At 39.3% G+C, this 13,598-nt stretch overlaps 2 protein-coding genes across 16 annotated transcripts in view; both read right to left on the reverse strand.

Annotated features, from left to right (window-relative positions):
* LOC114645164 (uncharacterized) overlaps positions 1-11,896 on the reverse strand; it is a 44,789-nt gene extending 32,893 nt beyond the window's left edge. The window contains exon 1 of one of the 2 annotated variants that reach the window (XM_051921821.1): positions 11,635-11,896. The gene's annotated coding sequence lies outside the window, so the exon portion shown is untranslated. The remainder of the gene's footprint in view (positions 1-11,634) is intronic. The other variant, XM_051921820.1, reaches the window with a different exon arrangement.
* Positions 1-13,598, reverse strand: part of LOC114642585 (NACHT, LRR and PYD domains-containing protein 3-like) — a 1,142,003-nt gene that overhangs the window by 103,780 nt on the left and 1,024,625 nt on the right. The gene's annotated exons all lie outside the window — the stretch shown is intronic.

Genomic DNA, 13,598 nt, shown 5'->3' on the forward strand with positions numbered 1-13,598 from the left:
AGAGGGGAATACTTTTAAAGGTGCATCTTTAAATATGTTTAAAATAAATAGTTAAAAAGGCAGAAGTATATTCAGAAGTACACATGCCAAAATCACAATAACCAAGAAAAGGCATGAAAAAGACACATAAACAAAAATAAAATGAAATCTTAAAAACTAGCAGTACAGAATGCATGAGCAGAAATTACCTTTAATGAAACAAGAAAAAAAACAAAAGTCAATTTATTGGCAGCAGTAAAAAAGTGAAAATCCTGAGAAAAAACTCAATCTGACTTGATGGAGATGTCAATAGCATGTTGGAGTCGTTAGAGATTTAGAATTCAATTTTCTATCACACATTGACCTTCAGAATTAATAAACTGCTATCGGGACTGACAATCCATCCATCCATTATCCAACCTGCTACGTCCTAACTACAAGGTCACGGGGGTCTGCTGGAGCCAATCCCAGCTAACACAGGGCGTAAGGCAGGGAACAAACCCCGGGCAGGGCGCCAGCTGACCACAGGGCACACACACACACCAAGCTCACACTAGGGACAATTTACAATCACCAATGCACCTAACCTGCATGTCTTTGGACTGTGGGAGGAAACCCACGCAGACACGGGGAGAACATGCAAACTCCACGCAGGGAGGACCCGTGAAGCGAACCCAGGTCTCCTTACTGCAAGGCAGTCGAGAGCAGCAACAACATGAAAATGAGAATTTCACTCTGCCTGATCCTGTTACAGGTGTATTTTCCACCATCTGAAACTAGAAAATCTTTTACCCCTTTTTTATGGGTTGTTCAGGTTGAGGGAGTCTTGACTGACCATCTGCATTTCCATGTGCCTCAGAATGCTTGTATTTGATTTCATAATCGTGAGCCCCAAGCAGCAAAGCCCAGCTCTGATGTCTCTTTGGTGCCATAGATGGCACACCAGTATGTGAGCCAAATATAGACATGAGTGGTCGGTGGTCTGTTACCAAAGTATGTTTTTGACCAAACAGGTAATTTTGAATTTTTTTAATTCAAGAAATGATGCTTACAGCCTCTTTTTCAATCTGAGGATGTTTTGTTTCACTTTTACTCAATGTTCTTGAGGAAAATGCAATCAATCGCAGGTAGCAAAGGTAGCAATTCTAAGTCAGAGTAGTTCAGAGATGTGAAGTGGTACACTTAAAGACCGTCAAGGACCAACCCTGGTGGGCTCCTGTCACCACATTTTAAACCTTCAGCACAAAGAGGATTAGAAAGAGAAAAGCCCCTTGTCATCTTTGATACATGTTATGAGAGTATTTGTACTTACATTGTAAAATAATAAAGAATCACACATTCAACTGCATATACCTCAACAGTTAAATACATTTGAACTCTTTATTATTTTTATAGTAGTCCAGTAGTAAAATATTAAAAATACAAAATGTTCTACTATTGAGGATTTGTCAGTAAAATTAAAACACTTGTTATAACAGTTGTCAAGTCTGATCTGGCTCTCATTGTGCTTATTTTCACAAAGTTGTTTGTAAAATGCATAAAAAGTCAGGTTGCTTTCAAAGCCCTTGTTAGGATCATCTATGACGTGTCTATTCCTTGAATGAGGAGCTCAGACAGAAAAAAGAAAAAGGACAACACAGACCTCTTGGACTTTGCTAATGACTATAGATTTGCAAAACAACAACTTTCTATGCATTTTGATATGGAGGCAGAATTGCAAAGACAACTCACTGCTGCCAATGCCATGACCGCTGTGCTAAACCTTACCATCCATTTGACTTTCTTTTGTTTTTTTTTGGTAAGTGAATCACTGTAAAGTGCATTTATCCAAAGTCATTCCCATGACAGTAGATCAGGTTATTTAAGCTTCCCAAATGTCGTAAATGCAATGGCCTGCACTCGTGTGTGAATAACGGCACCACCGAGCTAGAGGCCGATGATGTAAAATACAAATCATTCATAGCATAAGTGCACAGCTCTGTCCTTTAAAGTGACACTTGGTGTGTGGGTGTGTTTGTGTGTGTCCTGCGGTGGGTTGGCACCCTGCCCGGGATTTGTTCCTGCCTTGTGCCCTGTGTTGGCTGGGATTGGCTCCAGCAGACCCCCGTGACCCTGTGTTCGGATTCAGCGGGTTGGAAAATGAATGGATGGATATTCCTACTACTAGTTGTGCTCCACGCTGCTCTCACTTTTTAAATTCTTCTATTATATCTGATTTTAAAACCATATTCTCTAGTCTTGATGTGCACGTCCAATATGATGGTATTGATGATTCTGTCTTAGAATTTAATTCTTCTTGTAAAACGGTTTTAGACTCGATTGCTCCACTCAAGATAACAAGGGAAGACCTGCTCCTTGGCTAAATAAAACTATGCGATCACTGCGCCACGCCTGTCGAACTGCGGAAGGGCGTTGGAAAAAAGATGGACTGATTGTATCTAAACTGATTTTTAGGACTTCTCTATTCAACTTCCAGGTTACAGTTAAGAAAGCTAAACATTTCTTCTCTGATTTAGTATCCCGTCATTCTAAGAATCCTAGGGTCTTATTTAATTCAATTAATGCGGCCATTCACCCTCATTCTGTGATGGGATTAAATAGCACTGTTCTTTCATGTGAGCAGTTTTCTTTCATTCTTTGTCAGTAAAATTGATAAAATCCGCTGTGTTATTGTTCCAACTGGCTATGAACTTCCTACTGTTAATCATGGCATTGTCTTAGAATCTTTTGATCTAGTCTCACTTTCACAGCTAAAAAGAACTATTGACACCCTTAAACCACCTCTCAGTCCTCTTGATATTGTACCACCACGCCTCGTAGTGGAAGCCTTTGATGTTTTGGGTCCATCTTTACTGGCCATTGTCAATGGTTCTCTTAGTGAGGGGGTTGTGTCCTCATTTTTTAACACTAGAATTACCAGAGCCTACGAAAAAACTTGTAGATCCGTCCCACCTTAAATCGCTTCTTAAATTCTTTCGCACCTCTCTGCCATCATCTTTTGTCATCTAAATGTACAAGCTGCAAGTAGCCAGCTATTCCATCCCCCCACTGACTTAGAACGTGCACGAATTTCTCCCAGCTCATGCCTTGATTGATTATATGGGAGTGAAGTGGCGCTTTAGAGTGGAAATAATAAATTGTTATTTGGAAAACACGCATTTCATTTGTGTTCCGTTTCTGCAGTAATCTGTGTAAACACATTTTTAAATCAGAAACTTTTTTCATATTCTAGTAGTAAATGACAAAATGTAGGCATAAACTATATAATGTATGAAGCCTGAAGTCCAAATATAACGGAACAGTGCGCTTTTATTCAAAAATACAACTGCAGAAAAAAAAGCCGCCTTAGTGTGCGACATTGACACTCATTTGCAACAACTGCTGCTGTGGCGCAACAGTATCAGTTGCTGACTGGCAATCAACAGGTCACAAGTTCGATCCTGCACAACTCCCTTTTGAGAAGTGAACTGCTCTTACTTTTACTATTTTAGAATAAAAACATACATTTGATTTCAGTCTGTAACAGCCAGTGTTATTTATGATATTTGCAAAGGTTAGCTTTGTTTTTGTTTTTTTTTATTCACTTTTCATTCTTCCTACCCCATCTGACACTGCTGTTTTCACATAAAGACGTGCTATAGCTCTGCAGTGTATCACGATACATTCGACCGCGTGTTTTTTTCCCCCCCAATCTTGCCAGTCCCCACATGTTGCTGTATGCTGTTTCTTTTGTACTCCAGGACATGCAGAGGAAAGCATAGTAGAGTATTAACTTCAGCACTATATGCAATCATCAGACACTCCCCATCTGACACTGCTGTTTTCACATAAAGACGCGCTATAGCTCACCCAAGGAGTGCCTTTCCTACATTTACATGTGTACTTGTTGCAGTGTACACACCTCTCTGTGCTATGGGTTCTATTACACTGAGCAAGCACCTGTAATTCGCAGTTCTATTCATTATCTCAAAACAACACACACATTCACAGTAATTCCCAGTTATGTCCACCACTCACACCCACGCCCACAACCATACAGAACTGATTCCACATCAGGGAATTTCCAGTTCCAGCATAAATTCACAAATGATCTGACGCTGTTCGTTTTCAAATAATATTGCATTAGTGTGATGATGTTTTCACATATATTGTCTTTCTTTCAGGTGTGTAATAGAAACCACAGCATAGAGAGAAGTGAATACATTGTAACAGGTACACACGTTGTAAATGTAAGAAAGACGATCCTTGTGTGTGTGTGAACTGTTAACATTTGAATCTGATGATTGCATATAGCGCTGTCTTATTCAGTGCACGCAAGAACATGCAGTTCCAGTTGCTATGTGCTACTACATGCTGGTGGTGATCAACGCACATTTTAAAAAAAGAAAGACAAATATATGTGACGTTTTGAAGAAATCATTTTATGACGATGCAAATAGTACCAATCAGAAAACATAATCGCACTAGTACAATATTATCTGAAAACCAACAGCATCAGATTGGGTGTGAATTTATACAATGGCGCTGTTAGAGTCAGATCAGAAGCTGAATAAGCTACTGTTCTGACTCTAAGTAAAAATGTATGAATTAATCAACAGAAATAACTGCGATCGACATTTTAAACTTAACGATTTACATTGCATACCAATTTATAAATTTTATTTTATTGAGGCTACAAAGAAAAAAAAAAACACTTCCAAACTCGGGTCTGTAATGCACGGCAAGGCTGCTGTAGCGCTAAGTCAACAAATCTTACTGCTACGCCACGGAAGGTGTTGTAGCATCGTTGAAACTTTTGTGAAAGTGTTTATTTGATGTTTGGATGTCAGACTTCACAAATGATATAGTTTATGCCACATTTTGTAACATTTATTACTAAAATATGAAAAAGTTTCTGTTTTAGCAATGTGTTTACATAGATTACTGTAGAAACGGAACACGCATGAAATGCATGTATTCCAAATAGCGATCTAATATTTCCACTCTAAAACTCTAACAGTTCAGTCACTCCCAGATAATCAAACACGGCATGAGCTGGGAAAACTTAGTGAACGTTCTGCGACGGTGGGGGGTGGAATAGCCGGCTGCTCGCTGCTTCTCTTAATCGGCACATTTAGAAGACAAAAGAGAGGTGAGAATGGTTTTTAAGGTGGGCCGGATCTACGGGTTTTTTCGTAGACTCTGGTAATTCTAGTGTTTAAACATGCTGCGGTACGTCCATGTGTAAAAAAGGCAGAATTAGATCCTGGAGTTTTAGCCAATTTTAGCCCGATTTCCCAATTGCCATTTCTCGCTAAAATATTAGAAAGAATTATTTATAATCAATTGGTCGATCACCTTAACTCCAATAATTTATTTGAGATCTACCAATCTGGCTTTATGCATTATCATGGTGTTGAGACGGCACTCCTGAAAGTGTTCAACGACATCTCTCTTATTACTGACTCAGGTGATGCGGCAGTCCTTCTCCTCCTTGACCTGTCCGCTGCCTTTGACTCTATTGACCATGAGATATTGCTGATGCGGCTTGAACATCTTGTTGGTCTTAAAGGGGCTGCTCTTAACTGGTTCAGGTCATATTTAGCTGGGAGACATTTTTCAGTGACTTTAAATTCCTCTTTTTCGTCTACAGCTCCTCTTAAATATGGTGTTCCTCAGGGATCCATTTTGGGTCCTATCTTATTCTCTATATACCTTCACCCTACTGGAGCAATTTTTAGGAAATTTAACATTTCTTTTCACTGCTATGCTGATGATACTCAGGTTTATATTCCTGTCTGCAACTCTACAACAAATCAACTCCACAACTGTCTGTCTGAATTAAGATCCTGGATGGCTAATAATTTTCTTGATCTAAATCAAAATAAAATGGAGGTGCTTATAGTGGGTCCATCAGCTAAAGCCCAAATTGGTCTTGGACTTCTCGGCTCTTTCTCTGTCTTTTGCAAACCTCAAGTCCTTCAATCTTGGTGTTACCTTTGATAGTAACCTCTCTTTTGAGAAACAAGTAAATTCTGTAGTCAAGAGTTGCTTTTTCCAACTTCGTCTATTAGGTAAGATAAAGCCTTTTATATCTTCTAGGGATCTTGAGATAGCTTACTCATGCTTTTATCTTTTCTCGCCTCGATATCTGCAACTCACTGTATTCTGGGATTAACAAATCCTTGATACACAGGTTACAGTTGGTCCAAAATGCTGTCGCTCGCTTTCTGGTTGGGGCAAGAAAATATGACTCTGTCTCTCCTATTTTAGCTTCTTTACACTGCTGCCTGTCAGTTTTCGAATTGATTTTAAAATCCTGCTGCTAGTTTTTAAATCTTTACATGGGTTTGCTCCTGCCTATTTATCTGAACTGTGTGTTTTACACCAGCCATCCAGAGTGCTTAGATCTTCTGGTCAGTTGTCTCTGGTTGTCCCTCGTACCAAGTGTAAAACTAAGGGGGACTATTTACCTCATCACATAAAACAGTCGTCTACAATTGAACTGTTTAAAACAAGAATAAAAACTCATTTCTATTCACTTACATTCCGTGACCTTCAATAATACTGATGGTTTCCTCATTGTGATTATGTAATCTTACTTCTATTTATTATTTATTTTATTTATGTTCATTTATTTTATTTCTATTTATGTTATTCATGTTAATTGTATGTTTTTCTTTTATTCTATTACCAGTAGCGGCGCACTGCAGTGAATACACTTGACTTGAGCTCTTTCTCTGTACATTTATCATTTGTTTGCTCAGAGGTTGATACGCTTGTTCCTTCCTGAGCAGCTTTTCTTTTCTCCGCCCTACCGGCCTGCTGCTTCTCTTCTTTCATCGGCATCTTTTCGCATTAAAACTGATTAAGTTAGTTTTTGTGTTGCAATTACTTAGTATTTTTTTTTAATCTTTCACTTAATCTGGCACTTAAGTCTTCAATCTGTCTCAAGAATGATTAGCGAATGTGGTAGGGAATGAGAACGTATGCACCCGTATGCATGCGCCGCATGGCCGCCCTGCTGAATGCTGCCGAGAGTTGATTCTACAATAAAAGAAAATAAAATAAAAAGAGTAATATTATCATCACCCTGAAAGTGGATAGTAGAGGTCACGTAGTATATGTGTACTAAATTTCAGATCAATTGTTCAAACGGTTTGCGAGCAACAGGTGATTTAAAATCCTGGACAGACAAACAAACAGCCACAGTAGCGTATTATAGAAGAAGATTGTAAAGCACTCTGGCCACAGCATTCCTATGTCGTTTTAAATGTGTTATATAAATAAATTTGTTATTGACATTGCACCGAAGCTGCAGCTTTCTTTGATGGTTGAATGCACAAAATACTGTATGTTTGCATGTAAGTACATATTCTAGGAATTCTGCTGTATATTCTTGTATATAATTTATAATTGCTGCCAAAAGATGTTCATGTTGCTATTGAATACTTACTTGTTTAAAGTGTTTCAAGTATAAAATTCCTAAAATAATAGGTTTACATTTTTTATGTGAATAATAACATTTTTATTTAGTTATGCAGAGCACAAATTCAGAACTGTAATGTACTTAAACACTGAGCTGGATGCCTTTTGGCCTCTTTCACATTTCCATTTTGTGTTATTATCAATCAGCTATTATTTCTTGATCAACAGCTAAGAAGACCGCTACTGTCTCTGTTACCTATTCTTCTGTTTAATGACAATTAAATAAACTCTTCAGCTTTTCACAGCTGTCCCACAATACACCACACATACATTGCATACATTGCATCATACATAAAGTTGGCTTAAAGCTGATGTTGAGCTCCTCTGACCTCTCATTGATGTTATCAGCGATTGATTCTTGGGGCTGCTTAAACCTCATGAGTGCTCACATAATCGTGGATTGCTGAGGCCCGCCTTGAGTTAACAAGAAACACGTGGTGTTCATGTAGCTGACTCGCCGTTGATTAGAAAACACTTTTACTCAAGCAGGGCTTACTCAGCTAAATCATGGAATACCATAGAGGAGTTTTAAAAAATCACATATCACAATACACAACACATACTTTACAAAACCCCACACACATGAATCACAATACATAAAGGCACAGGAACACGTAACACATGCCGAGAACCTCAACCCTCCTCTTTATTACATCAGAAATCCAGTCCCTGAAAATACAGAAGATCAAAATATGCAAAACAAACAAAAATATGGAAAACAAACAACCCAAATGAATTAAATAAACAATGTTAATGCAGATAAGTTTGATCTTCAGTACAACAGCACTCCAAACTCTTTCCCACAGATACACAGTCCCTCAAGGCCCACCAGTATAACTGCTCCAGTTAGCCCACTGCCTATGGTATCTGACAATCTGCCCTCAGGATTAATTCAAGATGCTGGTTGAGTTGTAAGCCTTCCACCTCTCATCTTCCATTTCTTGATTATGAAACAATATCCATTTTTTAAACATGCTATCCAATCATAGGATGTTTCCTGGTGGCCCTGACATGCCAAGAAGGATCCTGCAGTGTAGGTGATATAAACTATCAGGGTGCAAGTTATTCAGCAAGTGGTGCAGAGAAATAAAAATAAAATACCACACTTTTACTTATGTAGATTTGTTACAATTTGATGATTCTCTGCTGACTTTGACACAATAAAGGCCAATCTGTCCAGTGAATCACCAACATGAACAGACAACAAGAGGACAAACTACAAGTGACCGCTGCACCAATCTCATGAAGGCCAATGATCTGCTTGCAGAGATCAAAACGAAATCCAAGATTCTCAGTCAAAAATCTGAAATACGTGTCAAAACGCAGCTGATCAAACAAGCCTAATAAAAGAGAAGTTTGTTTCAATCGCAAAATTTTTGACAAATCAAACAGGAAGCACCTAGCAATTTATCCCTAACCTAGGACAGAGGACACATTGGGCCGCCATGTTAAAGAAGGCCATTAAATGATGTCACATGGTATTAATTACATCATAACCATAACCAATATGACTGTCACATTTACCAGAATCATACACAATGGCGGTGTTTGTGATGTAAACACTGACACAAAATGACGTCAGGTGATATCAGCAACTTATTAACATAAATTAACAACAATTGGCGCAATTTCATTTGGTAAAATACTTAAGATATTTTTGATTCAATGACCAATCATTTAAATTATTTCACATCTTCTTTGTGTGCCATTTTGCTGTTCATGAAGGTCGCCTGATTGTTTTGAATACTGAGACTCCCTGCTGACACATAAGCAGTTGGGACGCAGCACAGAACATAAATGTGTCTTCAGGTATAAAATGGCAGCACCCTGCACACTCAGCTATCCTCAGTGGATTGAAGACATGTTAAAGAAACAGATATACAGTAGTTATTGTCATGTTCAGTCCATTTAACTTCTCAGTAGAAGGGATTTTTCTTTGCCCCTAAACTGCTAACATTTTGGTTTTGCTTGCTTCCTGCTGTTGACCCCCTGCTGCCCACTCTTCTGGTAAGACTGGTAAAAATGGTCTGCCACAAGGGCAACAAATGCAAGAGCCCGGAGATGAAACATCAGTCTAAAGGCAGGCCAAAAAGTCAATAAAGAAAAGAGATCAAAGATGTCAAGCAGCAGAAGTTAAACACTAAATACAGCAGCTCTTAAACACTGAATAGTTGTTGTGTTTATAAAGAAGTAGCCAGAAATGTAATAAATAGACAAACAGACACAAAAGCAAACATTGGTTTGTAAGTTTATCTATGATTGTGGGAAACCTGGAAGTGTATCACATCAGTCTTTAAAAAGTCACAATGGTGACATCAGGACAGGTTATCCTGTGACGGCAACAATAAACAAAACAATCCTCAATATGGCTGCACACATATGATGATGTGAGAGTACATCAACCTGCTGAGCCAAATAGTGAAAGTAACAGTTTAAAGTTAACATGGACTGTGAGAAGAGACACAGATAACGTGACAGGCCAAAAGATTGTTACGACAAGGCTAAAATAAATCACTAAATGCCAACATTAAACTAAATCGTGAAAAACTTGATAGCAATAAAGCAAAACGCCAGGTGTACTAAACCAAAAAGAAGCACACTAAGTTCTTAGGAGCCATTAACAAGAAACAACAAGGAGACATTCATAATTCTTAACACAAAATGGCAGTACCCATAAACAAAACAAGTGGCCAAAAGGGAAACATGATGATAATTGTTTATTGTGATAGAGCGTTGTCACTAACCACAGTGAAAGACATTGGAGAGACTGTAGAGACCACGACTTGAGCCTTTTGTCCATCAGACTATGCTCCATGTCCAACCAGTACACATTACTGAAAACACAACATCTGCACCTTGAAGCAGGAAAGTGGCAACATCAAGTTGTGAGGCTGCTAATCTGCAGCAGGACGTAGAAGGCTTGAGAGGGGAAAATAAATGAAGCAAAATATGAAAACATTCTGTAGGAGAACCTGATGGAGTCTACAAGAATCTCACACCTTGGGAGAAGACAATGAGGCCAAGCATAAAGCCAAAGATCTAGGAGAAAACAACATTGTGAATGTTCTGGAGGGGCTGAGTTCAGACCTCGGTCCAATGGAGAAGTTGTATATGGACTTGAAAATGGCTAACCAATCACGATCAACATGACACCTGTCTGAGGTTAAACAGTTTGACAAGAAAGAATTAATGGGGACAAACAGCAGAGCTGAGAGAGAGAAAGAGAGACCTGAGCACAGACTCCAGGCTGTCATGGCTGCCATTTACTAAACACTGACTTGAAGGGGTGACTACTCCTCTGTTACTTGGTGTTTTAAATTTGTAAGTAATTTAGACCACTTTACAGAGACACATTTTCACTTTGACATTTGACTGGTGCCAAAAAAGACAAATTCAGTCCTCTGAGATCCAGTATTGTCGATCCATCCATTATCCAACCCGCTCTATCCTAACTACAGGGTCACGGGGTTCTGCTGGAGCCAATCCCAGCCAACACAGGGTGCAAGGCAGGAAACAAACCCCGGGCAGGGCGCCAGCCCACTGCAGAGCACACACACACCAAGCTCACACTAGGGACAGTTCAGGATCGCCAATGCACCTAACCTGTATGTCTTTGGACTGTGGGAGGAAACCGGAGCACCTGGAGGAAACCCACGCAGACACGGGGAGAACATGCAAACTCCATGCAGGGAGGACCCGGGAAGTGAACCCCGATCTCCTAACTGCGAGGCAGCAGCGCTACCCACTGCGCCACCATGCCGCCCCAGGACTGACAAGAAACAGTAAAAAAGAAACAGCAACCATGGCAGCCGAGAGCAGCGACGAAACATAAAAATGAGAATTTCACTCTGCTGTGTACGTGTGATAATACACTTACAATAAACAGAACTAAACAAACAGAGCAAGGATTCTCCCATTTTACATCTATAATAACTTTTATTTTTATTTTTACTATTTGTAAAGCACACACATAGGTGTGACACTGCGCTACAGAAGGAAATGAATGTCAATGTTGTTTAAGACCTCCAGGCCAGACAACTCCGTCCTGCTCTGCCAGCTCAGTATAATTTAACGTCTTTGTTACCAACAGTCAAGTACGAGATTCTGAAAGTCACCTGCAGCCCCTTCAGTGTCCTGAGTGACCAGAATATCACAAGTTGAGCAGTTTATTAGTTTTATTCTCCTTACCTGTTTATGTCCCTGATGTCTCGTGAACTGACGACGTGACTTTATTCAATATACCGCTGCGGCCCCTCGACTTCAGCAGGCGTTGTCAGTTCTGAGGCCACACCAGAAACTGCAGCAGGACTCGGCTTGTCTCTCAGCTCTCTGGCTGCTGTTTTTGCATTCCAACAAAGTCTGAAAGCAGCAAGTGCAGTCTTGTTATTAAAGTAATAAAAATAAACAGGAATGCTGTCTGCTGAGTCTTCATCAGTGAAAGATGCCACTTTACCATCTGGTGCTCCTTATTAACAGAAATTAACAAATACAATTACAATATTGACGTGTGTGCCTTTCTTCAGATTAGGGATGTGCACAGAGTGGTGGCCACAGTGGCTCTTTACCCTCACTGTCCATTTTCTCCTTAATCCTTTGCTTTGAGAAAACAAGTGTGCGCTTCCTTCTCATTAAAAAGCAGTGATGAGCGCCATGCTTTGTTCAAACTACAGTAAGTAGAAATTCAGATCAATAACCTCATCGGCACTTCATCAGTCATTTGCTTTTGTTGTGTTCTCACAGAACTTACACTATAATTCAATCCCATCTAAATCCTTGATGATTTTAGTAAATTCCTTTTGTGTTTCCTTTCTTATTGTAATTTATTATTTTTCAGTGAGTCACCAATTTTCAAAAATTTCTTAGGACTCTGTTAGTAAAGGTGTGGGTTTGGTGTACCCAGGGTTCAATACAGTTATCTTTTAGAATTGATAGTTATCCAGTTTGAAGTGTCCAATTTGAATGTGTTCCATTCATTATGATTAATTAATATATATATTTTTAAATTTTATTTCCTTTTCATGAACACTTCCATGTTGTTGAAGACAACTGCACCATTGTTAAACTACTGTATACAACCTTGCACTTGAAACCAATAAGACCCCATTCACACTGCAGCTCCATTTCCATTTTTCATTTATATGTGACAACACTGATTTTTAGAGAAGTACAATTAGCAAAAAAACATAATGGAATAATAACATTTCAGAAAGTATTTCCATTGTTCTCATAAGCCTGTTTTGCATCCACACCGTCCACATCGCTCTCAGCATCCTGTGGTCCACTTGTTTTTATCTGCAGAAATACATTTCTTCATGAGCTTTCTATGTCAACATCAGAATATAAAAATGTAAATGTGTGGAAATGTAAAATATAGGAGTGTTAAATCAGGGAAAAAGGCTTTTTTTTCTGGGAGTGCCCCCCCCCCCTCTATTAATGCTGGGGATGTTATATCTGAAGGTAATAATATTGCAGTTACAAAAGGAGAAAAACGGAGTCAGGTTTAACATAATAAACTTCAACAGGCTCTTGTTACTGAGTACACGTTACACCACATGTGTAATACAATCAGCTTCCTATTAGCTCCCCAATACCCATAATCCCTTATTACTATGGAATCCTCAATTGTTCAACAGACTTACAATATTACACATTACCCCCTCCCCCCCAAATTGTAAATTTGGGTAACAATTAACAAACAACAGTCACGAGGCTTCCTTCTTCTTAAAGAGTTACGTCATGCACCTGCTGTGTGCTCATCCCCTCATGCAGTCTCAGGTAACTTTGACATCAGTAGGAGTTGAAGCCGTAGAGACTGGTGGTATCACAGCTGGCTTTATGTCATCTCTCTAGGACTTGGTATCTTCTGATGTTTCTGTGCCACTCACTGTTTCAGCAGGTATACTGGGTAGCAACTGTTCAACATGTCGTCTCCATGGCTGGCGGTCACACGTGCATACCTTATAAGAGACAGGTCCAAACTTTTGAAGAATGGTTGCTGGTACCCATTTATAAGTGGTGGAGTAATTAAGAGCAAGAACAGCATCTCCACCGGAAAACTCACGATCTATAGCTCACTTGGCACGTTGATTTACTTTATCCTGCTGCTTATCATAAACGTGCACCTGAGTCGTAGCTGATCTCAACAAATCAAG

Source organism: Erpetoichthys calabaricus, assembly GCF_900747795.2.
Source record: "Erpetoichthys calabaricus chromosome 1 unlocalized genomic scaffold, fErpCal1.3 SUPER_1_unloc_25, whole genome shotgun sequence".
Taxonomy (NCBI): Eukaryota; Metazoa; Chordata; class Cladistia; order Polypteriformes; family Polypteridae; genus Erpetoichthys; species Erpetoichthys calabaricus.